We start from the raw sequence: 8778 nt of genomic DNA on the forward strand, positions 1-8778 counted from the left end.
TGTGCCGTGCAGCCACGGTCCAGTTGCTGGAGTCTAGCAGAAAAGACAGGTATGCCAATAAACCATCAGGGTGCATGGTGGTGATGGAGACACACAGGGCACTGGGAAAGCCTGGGAGGAGGGTCTCAGCCTAGTCTGGGGAGCAGCAACCCCCCCCCCCCGCCCCCGCCCAAGGATGTGCTGTTTAAGCTAAAATGTACAGAATGGATAAGCACAAGCCAGAGAAAGAAGAGGAAGGAGGGAAAGACAGAAAGACAATCACGGTCATGACCCATGATGAGACAGGAGAGACCCTGAGCCCTCCTGGAAGGGAAGGAGGCAGGGTGGCTGGAGCTCAAACAGTGAGGGGGGGAGGAAGAAGGGCACGATGGGGTGGGAGAGGTGTTACGGGCACTTGCGAGCGGGAGAGGGCCTCTGGGGCCAAGCACGGGATCCTGTCCTAAGGGCATGGGAAGCCAGGAGGACTTTTAAATGCAGAGAAGAGAGTTGCTCGATGTGCACGACATACACGTGTGTTAAGGTCACTCTAGCTGCAGCGTGGACTCTGGTGCGGGGGCCAGTAAGAGCCGCGGGCGCACAGCTGACGGACCATCCTCGTCATCCGGGCAGCTCAGAGAGGGTAGTGGCATTGGAGGTGGAGCACGGTGAACGGACCTGCTCGAGACAGAAGAAGAAAGACCTCTGGACTTAGCAAGGCACTGATCTGGGGGAAGTGGCGGGGGGGAGGGGCGGGAACTGAGTAGGATGTCCGGGCTGCTGTTCTGAGCTGCCCGGTGCCCGATGATGGTCACGGAGATGGGCACGGCCGGGGAGGATCAGGCTGCTGGTGTGGGAAGCCAGGTCCCGGTCGGTTCAGGCTCTGGGTTTTGTGCACCTGATGCTCGCTGGCCTGTAGATACCCAAGGGGGAGTCCCACAGGCCCCCGGATACAGGAGTCTCTGTATATATTTTTCCGGTTCCTGGAGGCTCCCCAGTCAGAAAGAGAGGGGCCGCAGGGCTGCTTTCACTTGCCCGTTTTCCTCTCCAGCACCTGTCATCCAGGTGACCCATCCACTGCCACTCCGCAGTTAGGCCAGATGCCCCCTCTGTGTCCCATGCAGCAAAAAGGGAGGAAGCCCCCTCCCAACTCACTACTGAACAAGCCACTGAAGCCTCAGGTGGTGTCTTGAACCCTACATATCCCCAAATGGCCCCTGCAGCTTGTACCTCTAACTTGTTCAGGTAGCAATGTGCCCAGCACCAAGGGAGATGCAGTATCATTGTAGACCCATCATGCTAATCCTTTTCCATTTTGTCAGTGCATGGGCCGGGCTGGGCACATGACCTGCTTCTAGCCAATGAGCTCGAAAGGGAGGTCTGTGGGGGGTTGTAGAAAAGCCTGTTCTCCCTGATAAAAGGGAGAATCACAGGAAGAGGAAGACTCTTGCTACCTTTCTTACCTTTCCCCCTTGGATCACATCCATAGGCAGATGTGATGCCTGGAGCTGAAGCAGCTATTCTGTGACCATGAAGCAATAAGCCTAAGGATGAAAATCCACCCCGCTGAGGGAGGTGGAGCTAAAGTATAGAAGCACACCGAGTGCTCAGTGGCATCACTGAGTTGCAAACCATAGGACCATCTATCCTTGTTAAGGAAATAATGGCTGACCTATGATTTCAGCTATTGTTGGTTGGGGTGTCTCTTACTTGCAGCTGAAAGCCATACATCCAAGTCTCCATTTATCCATCATCTCACAGACTAGAATACCAGATCCTTGAGAAAAGGGATTTTTGTCTGTTGTGTCTCTTGTGCCAGAATGGTGCCTGGCATATAGGGGGCACTCAGTAAGTGTCCAGTGAATGAGTGGATCTCAGCATCCATGCCTCATCACCAGTTTCCAGCCACCTTCATTCGGAAAACCAACACCATGAGCACATCAGCTCATGTCAATACTGCAACGGTAATCGCTATTACCAACTGCTGATCACGCGCTAGGACTGTGCTAACCCTTTACAGGCTCTATCTCTTTGAATCCTCACGACTATACTAGGAAGTAGGAACCGTTGTTATCTTCATCCCAAGGAGAAGGAAACTGAGACTCAAAGGAGACAGGTGATGCACCCAAAGGCATCCAGCTGGAAGAGCTGGGATTCAAAACCAGGCAGTTCACTCCAAATCTCGTGCCCTGAATTGTCATGCTACACAGCCTGCTTAAGTCAGTAGCAGCCTTACCTACCCATGGGCCTCTTGGGGCAGCTGAGACACAGAGTCAGGGGAGGCGGAGCAGAGTGGAGGTCCAGAGGTGAGGAAGGAGCGTGCCTTACTCCAAAAGTGTATCGTCCCTGGGAGGAGGAGGTAGTCAATATCATTAATTCAAAGACATTAATTCAAAGACCTCATTTAAGGCAAAGCAATGAGAACCAGAAGTGGGTCATCTCAAGGCGTGGGAGAAACAGAGACAGAAGGTAAAGACCCCACGGCATAGACTCCAGGGTGGGCTCCACACTTTTTAGCCACTGCTTGCTTCTTTCCACCCAGGACGGCCCTACCCTGCCCTGCCAGGGGCGCTTTGGGAGTAGAGAGTCCCATGGTGTCTGTGACATATCCATTCCATCTCCCTCTGTCCGGGTTTTAATTGGTTTGGAGTTAAATCGTGCTGGGGGGGGGGGGAGGTGAGGAGGTCGGAGCTCTTATTCACAATGGAATGGAGCAGACAGACACGGCCAATGACACGACCAATGGGAGGTAAAAGCTCTGAACTATACATCTCCATCCCGTGGGCGGGTCTGTTTAACCAGCTCAGGCGCAAAGCTTGAGTTTATTAAATAAACAACGTCACCAGTATTTTAAAAACTGACTTGGCTGGGGTGCCTGGGTGGCGCAGTCGGTTAAGCGTCCGACTTCAGCCAGGTCACGATCTCGCAGTCCGTGAGTTCGAGCCCCGCGTCAGGCTCTGGGCTGATGGCTCAGAGCCTGGAGCCTGTTTCCGATTCTGTGTCTCCCTCTCTCTCTGCCCCTCCCCCGTTCATGCTCTGTCTCTCTCTGTCCCAAAAATAAATAAATGTTGAAAAAAAAAATTAAAAAAAAAAAAACTGACTTGGTGAAGGGATGCATGGCACGTTGTAGAGAGGGTTCATCACAGCCTGGGCAGCATCTGAACGCGATGGGATTTGTCAGCCCAAATTTTCAAACCAATTAGATTTATGTCATGGAATCAGCTACACAGACCAAAGTTTATATTCTGATAAACTTGGAATCACTACAAATAATGACCCCGACACACTCACCTGCCTTGGCTGCCGAGCTTGCTGACCTCAGAATTATTTAACTCGGAAAGAGTGGGTACCATGTGTCACAGTGTCTCCGGGAGACAGTCAACAGGAAGTTTCCTCAGGCCAATGGCAAGGTCTAACTCAGTTTCAAAGGAACTGCAGAAACGCTGCTTCTCCACCCTGAACCCTCTTCCCAAACGGTCGTCAGCACAAACAGCTACTCCCTGGCCCCCTGGTTCCTTCTAGGTAGCCTCAAGGTGCCTCCAAAAACAAGCGAGGCTTCCACAGCATACTTAGTGCTTCTATTTATTCTTCCTGGACATGCATTCAAAGGAGAGAGGCATTAGATTCCATGTTGATTCCTCACTCGCTTTCTCTCTGTGAGTTTCACCTCCCAGGGCCCTGCTGCAGTGGGCTCCATGCTGGCCTGTCAAGGACACTTGCTTGCCCCCGATGGAGGCATGTGTCATCAGTCATATCACAGCCCACTCTAGCCACAGCCCCTCCAACTCCTCTTCTGTTCACGGGTACCTTCTAGAAGAGACAAAGCCTCTTCCAGGGAGGGAGGGAGAGAAGGAACTAACATGGGGTGAGAGTCTACGAGGAGGCAGCCCCCCCGGCAGACACTCATCTAACGACCGAAATAAACCCGGGAGGGAGACAAAATCATTCCTCCTTCACAGACACAGAAATTGAGGCTGAGAGAAGTGAATTCTTAAACAGGAATATAAACCTGGGTTTGCATTCTAACACCTCAATTCATTCTCTTTCTCATTCGCCACGGTGCCTCTCTGACCATGAACTGACCCTTGGCCCTCTGCAAGCCCTCCTGGGATTAACAGAACACAGATAAGAATCTTCAACTAGGAATTGAACACTGACTGCAGGTAGAACACAACTAGTGGCTGGATAAACGAGTCCAGGTACCAGAGAAAAATGACTATATCAGCATTTTGTATCCAATACCGCTATTTTATCAAAAAGTGTATGGAATTAATAAAACTATTTTAAATCGCTGCAGTGAATCATCCAATATATTTTGAATACATAAATTTATAAACACTGCAAAATGTTAAGCCTCCAATGAGCGTATAAAATGTAGGTGGCACATATTAAATATGTAATACAAATTACTAGCAGGTAAAATTTAATAAAGCATGACGAACATTGAATTCAATGTTGAATAAAAATTTTTAAAGTTTTAAATAATTGAGAAGTTTTTAAATAAACATTATTCTATTCTTTAAGTTTATTTACCTATTTTGAAAGAGAGAGAGAAGACAGAGAGAGCACAAGCAAGGGAGGGGCAGAGAGACAAAGAATCCCAAGCGGGCTCCATACCGTCAGCTCAGAGCCAGAAGCGGGGCTCAAACCCACGAACCACGAGATCACGACCTTTGTGGAAACCAAGAGTCGGACACTCACCAAACTGAGCCACCCAGGCACCCCACACGCTTTTACTTTTAATGACTGCATTTAAAGAATCAAATAAGGGGCGCCTGGGTGGCTTAGTCAGTTAAGTATCCAACTCTTGATTTCGGCTCAGGTCATGATCCCAGGGTCGTGGGCTCAAGGCCCTCATCAGACTCCATGCTGAGTGTGGAGCCTGCTTAAGATTCTCTCTCTGTCTCTTTCTCTTCCCCTCTCCCCTGCTCTCTCTCTCTCTTTCTCTCTCTTAAATAAATAAATAAATAAATAAATACATACATACATACAGTTTAAAAAAATAAATAAAATTTTAAAAAAGTGTGCATCAGCGATGTCAGAGTTGAGTCCCCAGCATTTCATTGTGAACATTTTCCCAGCTATTAAAAAATGCTTATGCCACCACACAGCTCAGAGGAACAGAGAGAAGAGAGTTAGCTAATCCAAATATTCTCCTTTGACAGTCTCCTACTCAAATAACTTTGAGATCCCTTGGAATAAGTTATGTCTTCACAGAGAGTGTAATTTTTATTGATAGGAGCCTGGTGTTTTTGTTTTAAGGAAACTGTTACCAATTCAGCTTCATATTTTTGCATTTCGTCAACACAGCCGCAGAATCATGCACATCGGCTACGGCCAAGTTACCTGCATGGGTTTCAAACTGTCACGTGCACATCCCACTGAGATGGGGAATTTTCATTAGCATTATCTTTGCGACGCAAGTTTTGCCTTGTCAAGTAGGATTCCTTTCTTTCTCTTGAGGGCAACGGAGATGAGAAAGACGTTTTCTAAATGATCTTTTGTTCAATTAGAATTTTTAATGCAGCATAAAATTCTCTTAGAATATCTCAACATGTAAATGATTCAGCTTTCCGACTTCTTAAAATACCACAACAACAGTATCACATTTAAAAAACAACAACAACTGTATTTTGGTACTTAAAAATAGCACGGTATACTGGAATACAAAAAAAAATTGACTGCAATCATTAGCCCAGTTGCTAGGAAACCTGTGAACAAGCCCAAAGCTAGGGTACATGTAGGTAAAGGTGGTTTTTCAAGCAAAATAAGAAAAACCAGAATTAATTTTAGCAACCACAGGTAATAAAGAATGCAAGACATTAGGATGATAATTAATTGTCTTAGGGGTTTGTATTTTTTTAGAACATGCTCTTAATTCCATCCTCCACTGAGTAAGTATGCAAATACTAATCATTAAAAATAATTAGACATGTTTGTTATTCTTTTTTTTTTATGTTTATTTATTTTTGAGACAGAGAGCATGAGCAGGGGAGGGGCAGAGAGAGAGGGAGACACAGAATCCGAAGCAGGCTCCGGGCTCTGAGCTGTCAGCACAGAGCCCGACGCGGGGCTCGAACTCACGGACCGTGAGATCATGACCTGAGCCGAAGTCGGACGCTCAACCGACTGAGCCACCCAGGCGCCCCTGTTATTCTTTTAAATATTCTTTTCAAACAGCACACTGATGTTTTCATTTTCCACAGTTAAATAAAGACTCTGTGGATGGGTCCATCCCCACAGTAAAGGCCCCGTGGATGAAGGCACAGTAACTGAAACTACAAATATTTTGAAGTGCTATCTGTGGCATCCTGGCCGATGACCTATGACAAGCAAAAGAGAAGCCAGCTTTTGACAAAGAGGGAAAAGCTGAAAATGTTTTTAAAAGACTGATAATAGGAGTTCTGCTTGCTGTTGAGTAAGCTCCTAGTGGACTGATCTCCCCACAAACAGCAACTACAAACTTAGGGAGCAGAAGACACAGCTACATGAAGGCACTGGAAAGTCAACCAAAGCAGGTGGATTCTAGGGAGGAGGTGACATTTGAAAGAAAGGAATGGCAGGAGGTTGGTTCCCAGCATTCGGTGTTTTTCAGTCTGAGGCCAGGTCTCAGTCAGTGCTGCATGGGCATCTAAAACTCTGGTTGAAAACCCATAATCTCGGGGCGCCTGGGTGGCTCAGTCGGTTAAGCATCTGACTTCAGCTCAGGTCATGGTCTCACCTTGAGCTGGAGCCCTGTGTCGGGCTCTGTGCTGACAGCTCAGAGCCTGGAGCCTGTTTCGGATTCTATGTCTCCCTCTCTCTCTGCCCTTGCCTGCCCCTCACTCTCTCTCTTTTTCAAAAATAAACAAACATTAAAAATTAAAAAGAAAGAAAGAAAGAAAGAAAGAAAGAAAGAAAGAAAGAAAGAAAAGAAAGAGAGAAAGAAAGAAAACCCACAATCTTTCTGGCCTTAACAACCAGAAGACAGAGTTCAGAACAACCACAACCATGGGAAAGTGAAGGGTAGAAGGAAATTTGGAAAGGAAGAGATACAGAGGGAAGGCCCCCAAATTCTGTATTTAACCTTTGCACAAATCTCCATCTAATCTCTGAATTACATATGGAAGATTCCAAGCTGCCTAGATACAGTTAAAAAAAAAATAAAAAGCAAAAACAAAACAAACACAAACCTGAACTGAGATATTAGCTGCCACTCAGGAGACATTTTGCAGTGTTAGTTCAACCAAGTTAACTGCCTGCTTTAAAAAAAAAATCCAAAAGATTCCACCTAAAAACTGCCAGAATTGATCCATGAATTCAGCAAAGTCACAGGGTATAAAATCAATGCATGGAAATCGGTTGCATTTTTATGCACCAATAATGAAGCAGCAGAAAGAGAAATCAAGGAATCAATCCCATTTATTGCACCAAATTGCACCAAACCCCATTTTGCACCAAATTGCACCAAAACCCATAAAATACTGAGGAATAAGCCTAACCAAAGAGGTGAAAAACCTACACACTGAAAACTGTAGGAAGTTTATGAAAGAAATTGAAGAAGACACAAAAAATGGAAAAATATTCCATGCTCATGGATTCGGAGAACAAATATTGTTAAAATCTCGATACTACCCAAAGCAATTTACATATTCAAAGCAATCCCTATCAAAATAACACCAGCATTCTTCACAGAGCTAGAACAAGCAATCCTAAAATTTGTATGGAACAAGAAAAGACCCCGAATAGCCAAAGCAATCTTGGAAAAGAAAACCAAAGCGAGAGGCATCACAATCCCGGACTTCAAGCTGTATTACAAACTTTAATCATCAAGACAGTACGTTATTGGCACAAAACAGACACTCAGATCAATGGAACAGAATAGAGAACCCAGAAATGGACCCACAAACGTATGGTCAACTAATCTTTGACAAAGCAGGAAAGAATATCCAATGGAATAAAGACAGTCTCTTCAGCAAGTGGTGTTGGGAAAACTGGACAGTGACATGCAGAAAAATGAACTTTTACCACTTTCTGACACCATACACAAAAATAAGCTCAAAATGGATGAAAGATCTAAACGTACGACAGGAAGCCATCAAAATCCTAGAGAAGAAAGCAGGCAAAACCTCTTTGACTTCAGCTGCTTACTCAACATGTCTCTGGAGGCAAGGGAAACAAAAGCAAAAATGTATTATTGGGACCTCACCAAGATAAAAACTTCTGCACGGTGAAGGAAACAATCAGCAGAACTAAAAGGCAACCAACAGAATGGGAGAAGACATTTGCAAATGACATATCAGATAAAGGTTTAGTATGCAAAATCTATAAGGAACTTATCAAACTCGACACCCAAAAAACAAATAATCCAGTGAAGAAATGGACAAAAGACATGAATAGACACTTTTCCAAAGACATCCAGATGGCCAACTGACATATGAGAAAATGCTCAACATCACTCATCATCAGGGAAAGACAAATCAAAACCACAGTGAGATACCACCTGACACCTGTCAGAATGGCTCACATGAACAGCTCAGGCAACAACAGATGTTGGTGAGGATGCAGAGAAAGAGGATCTCTTTTGCAGTGTTGGTGGGAATGCAAACTGGTGCAGCTGCTCTGGAAAACAGTATGGAGGTTCCTCAAAAAACTAAAAATAGAACTACCCTACAACCCAGCAATTGCACTACTAGGCATTTATCCAAAGGATACAGGTGTGCTGTTTCAAAGGGACACATGCACCCCCATGTTTAAAGCAGCACCATTGACAATAGCCAAAGTATGGAAAGAGCCCAAATGTCCATCGATGGATGAATGGAT

The 8778-nt window shown here is 45.6% G+C and overlaps 1 long non-coding RNA gene across 1 annotated transcript; it reads right to left on the reverse strand.

Moving 5' to 3' along the window:
• Window positions 1-453: 453 nt before the first annotated feature.
• LOC113595729 (uncharacterized) lies at window positions 454-3549 on the reverse strand. The gene is made up of 4 exons (XR_003416319.2): window positions 3327-3549; window positions 3268-3288; window positions 2217-2322; window positions 454-654 (listed from the first exon to the last, which is right to left on the reverse strand). It is a non-coding gene; the product is annotated as an uncharacterized LOC113595729 (long non-coding RNA).
• Window positions 3550-8778: the final 5229 nt, after the last annotated feature.

The sequence above is a fragment of the Acinonyx jubatus genome, chromosome A3 (assembly GCF_027475565.1).
Source record: "Acinonyx jubatus isolate Ajub_Pintada_27869175 chromosome A3, VMU_Ajub_asm_v1.0, whole genome shotgun sequence".
NCBI lineage: Eukaryota > Metazoa > Chordata > Mammalia > Carnivora > Felidae > Acinonyx > Acinonyx jubatus.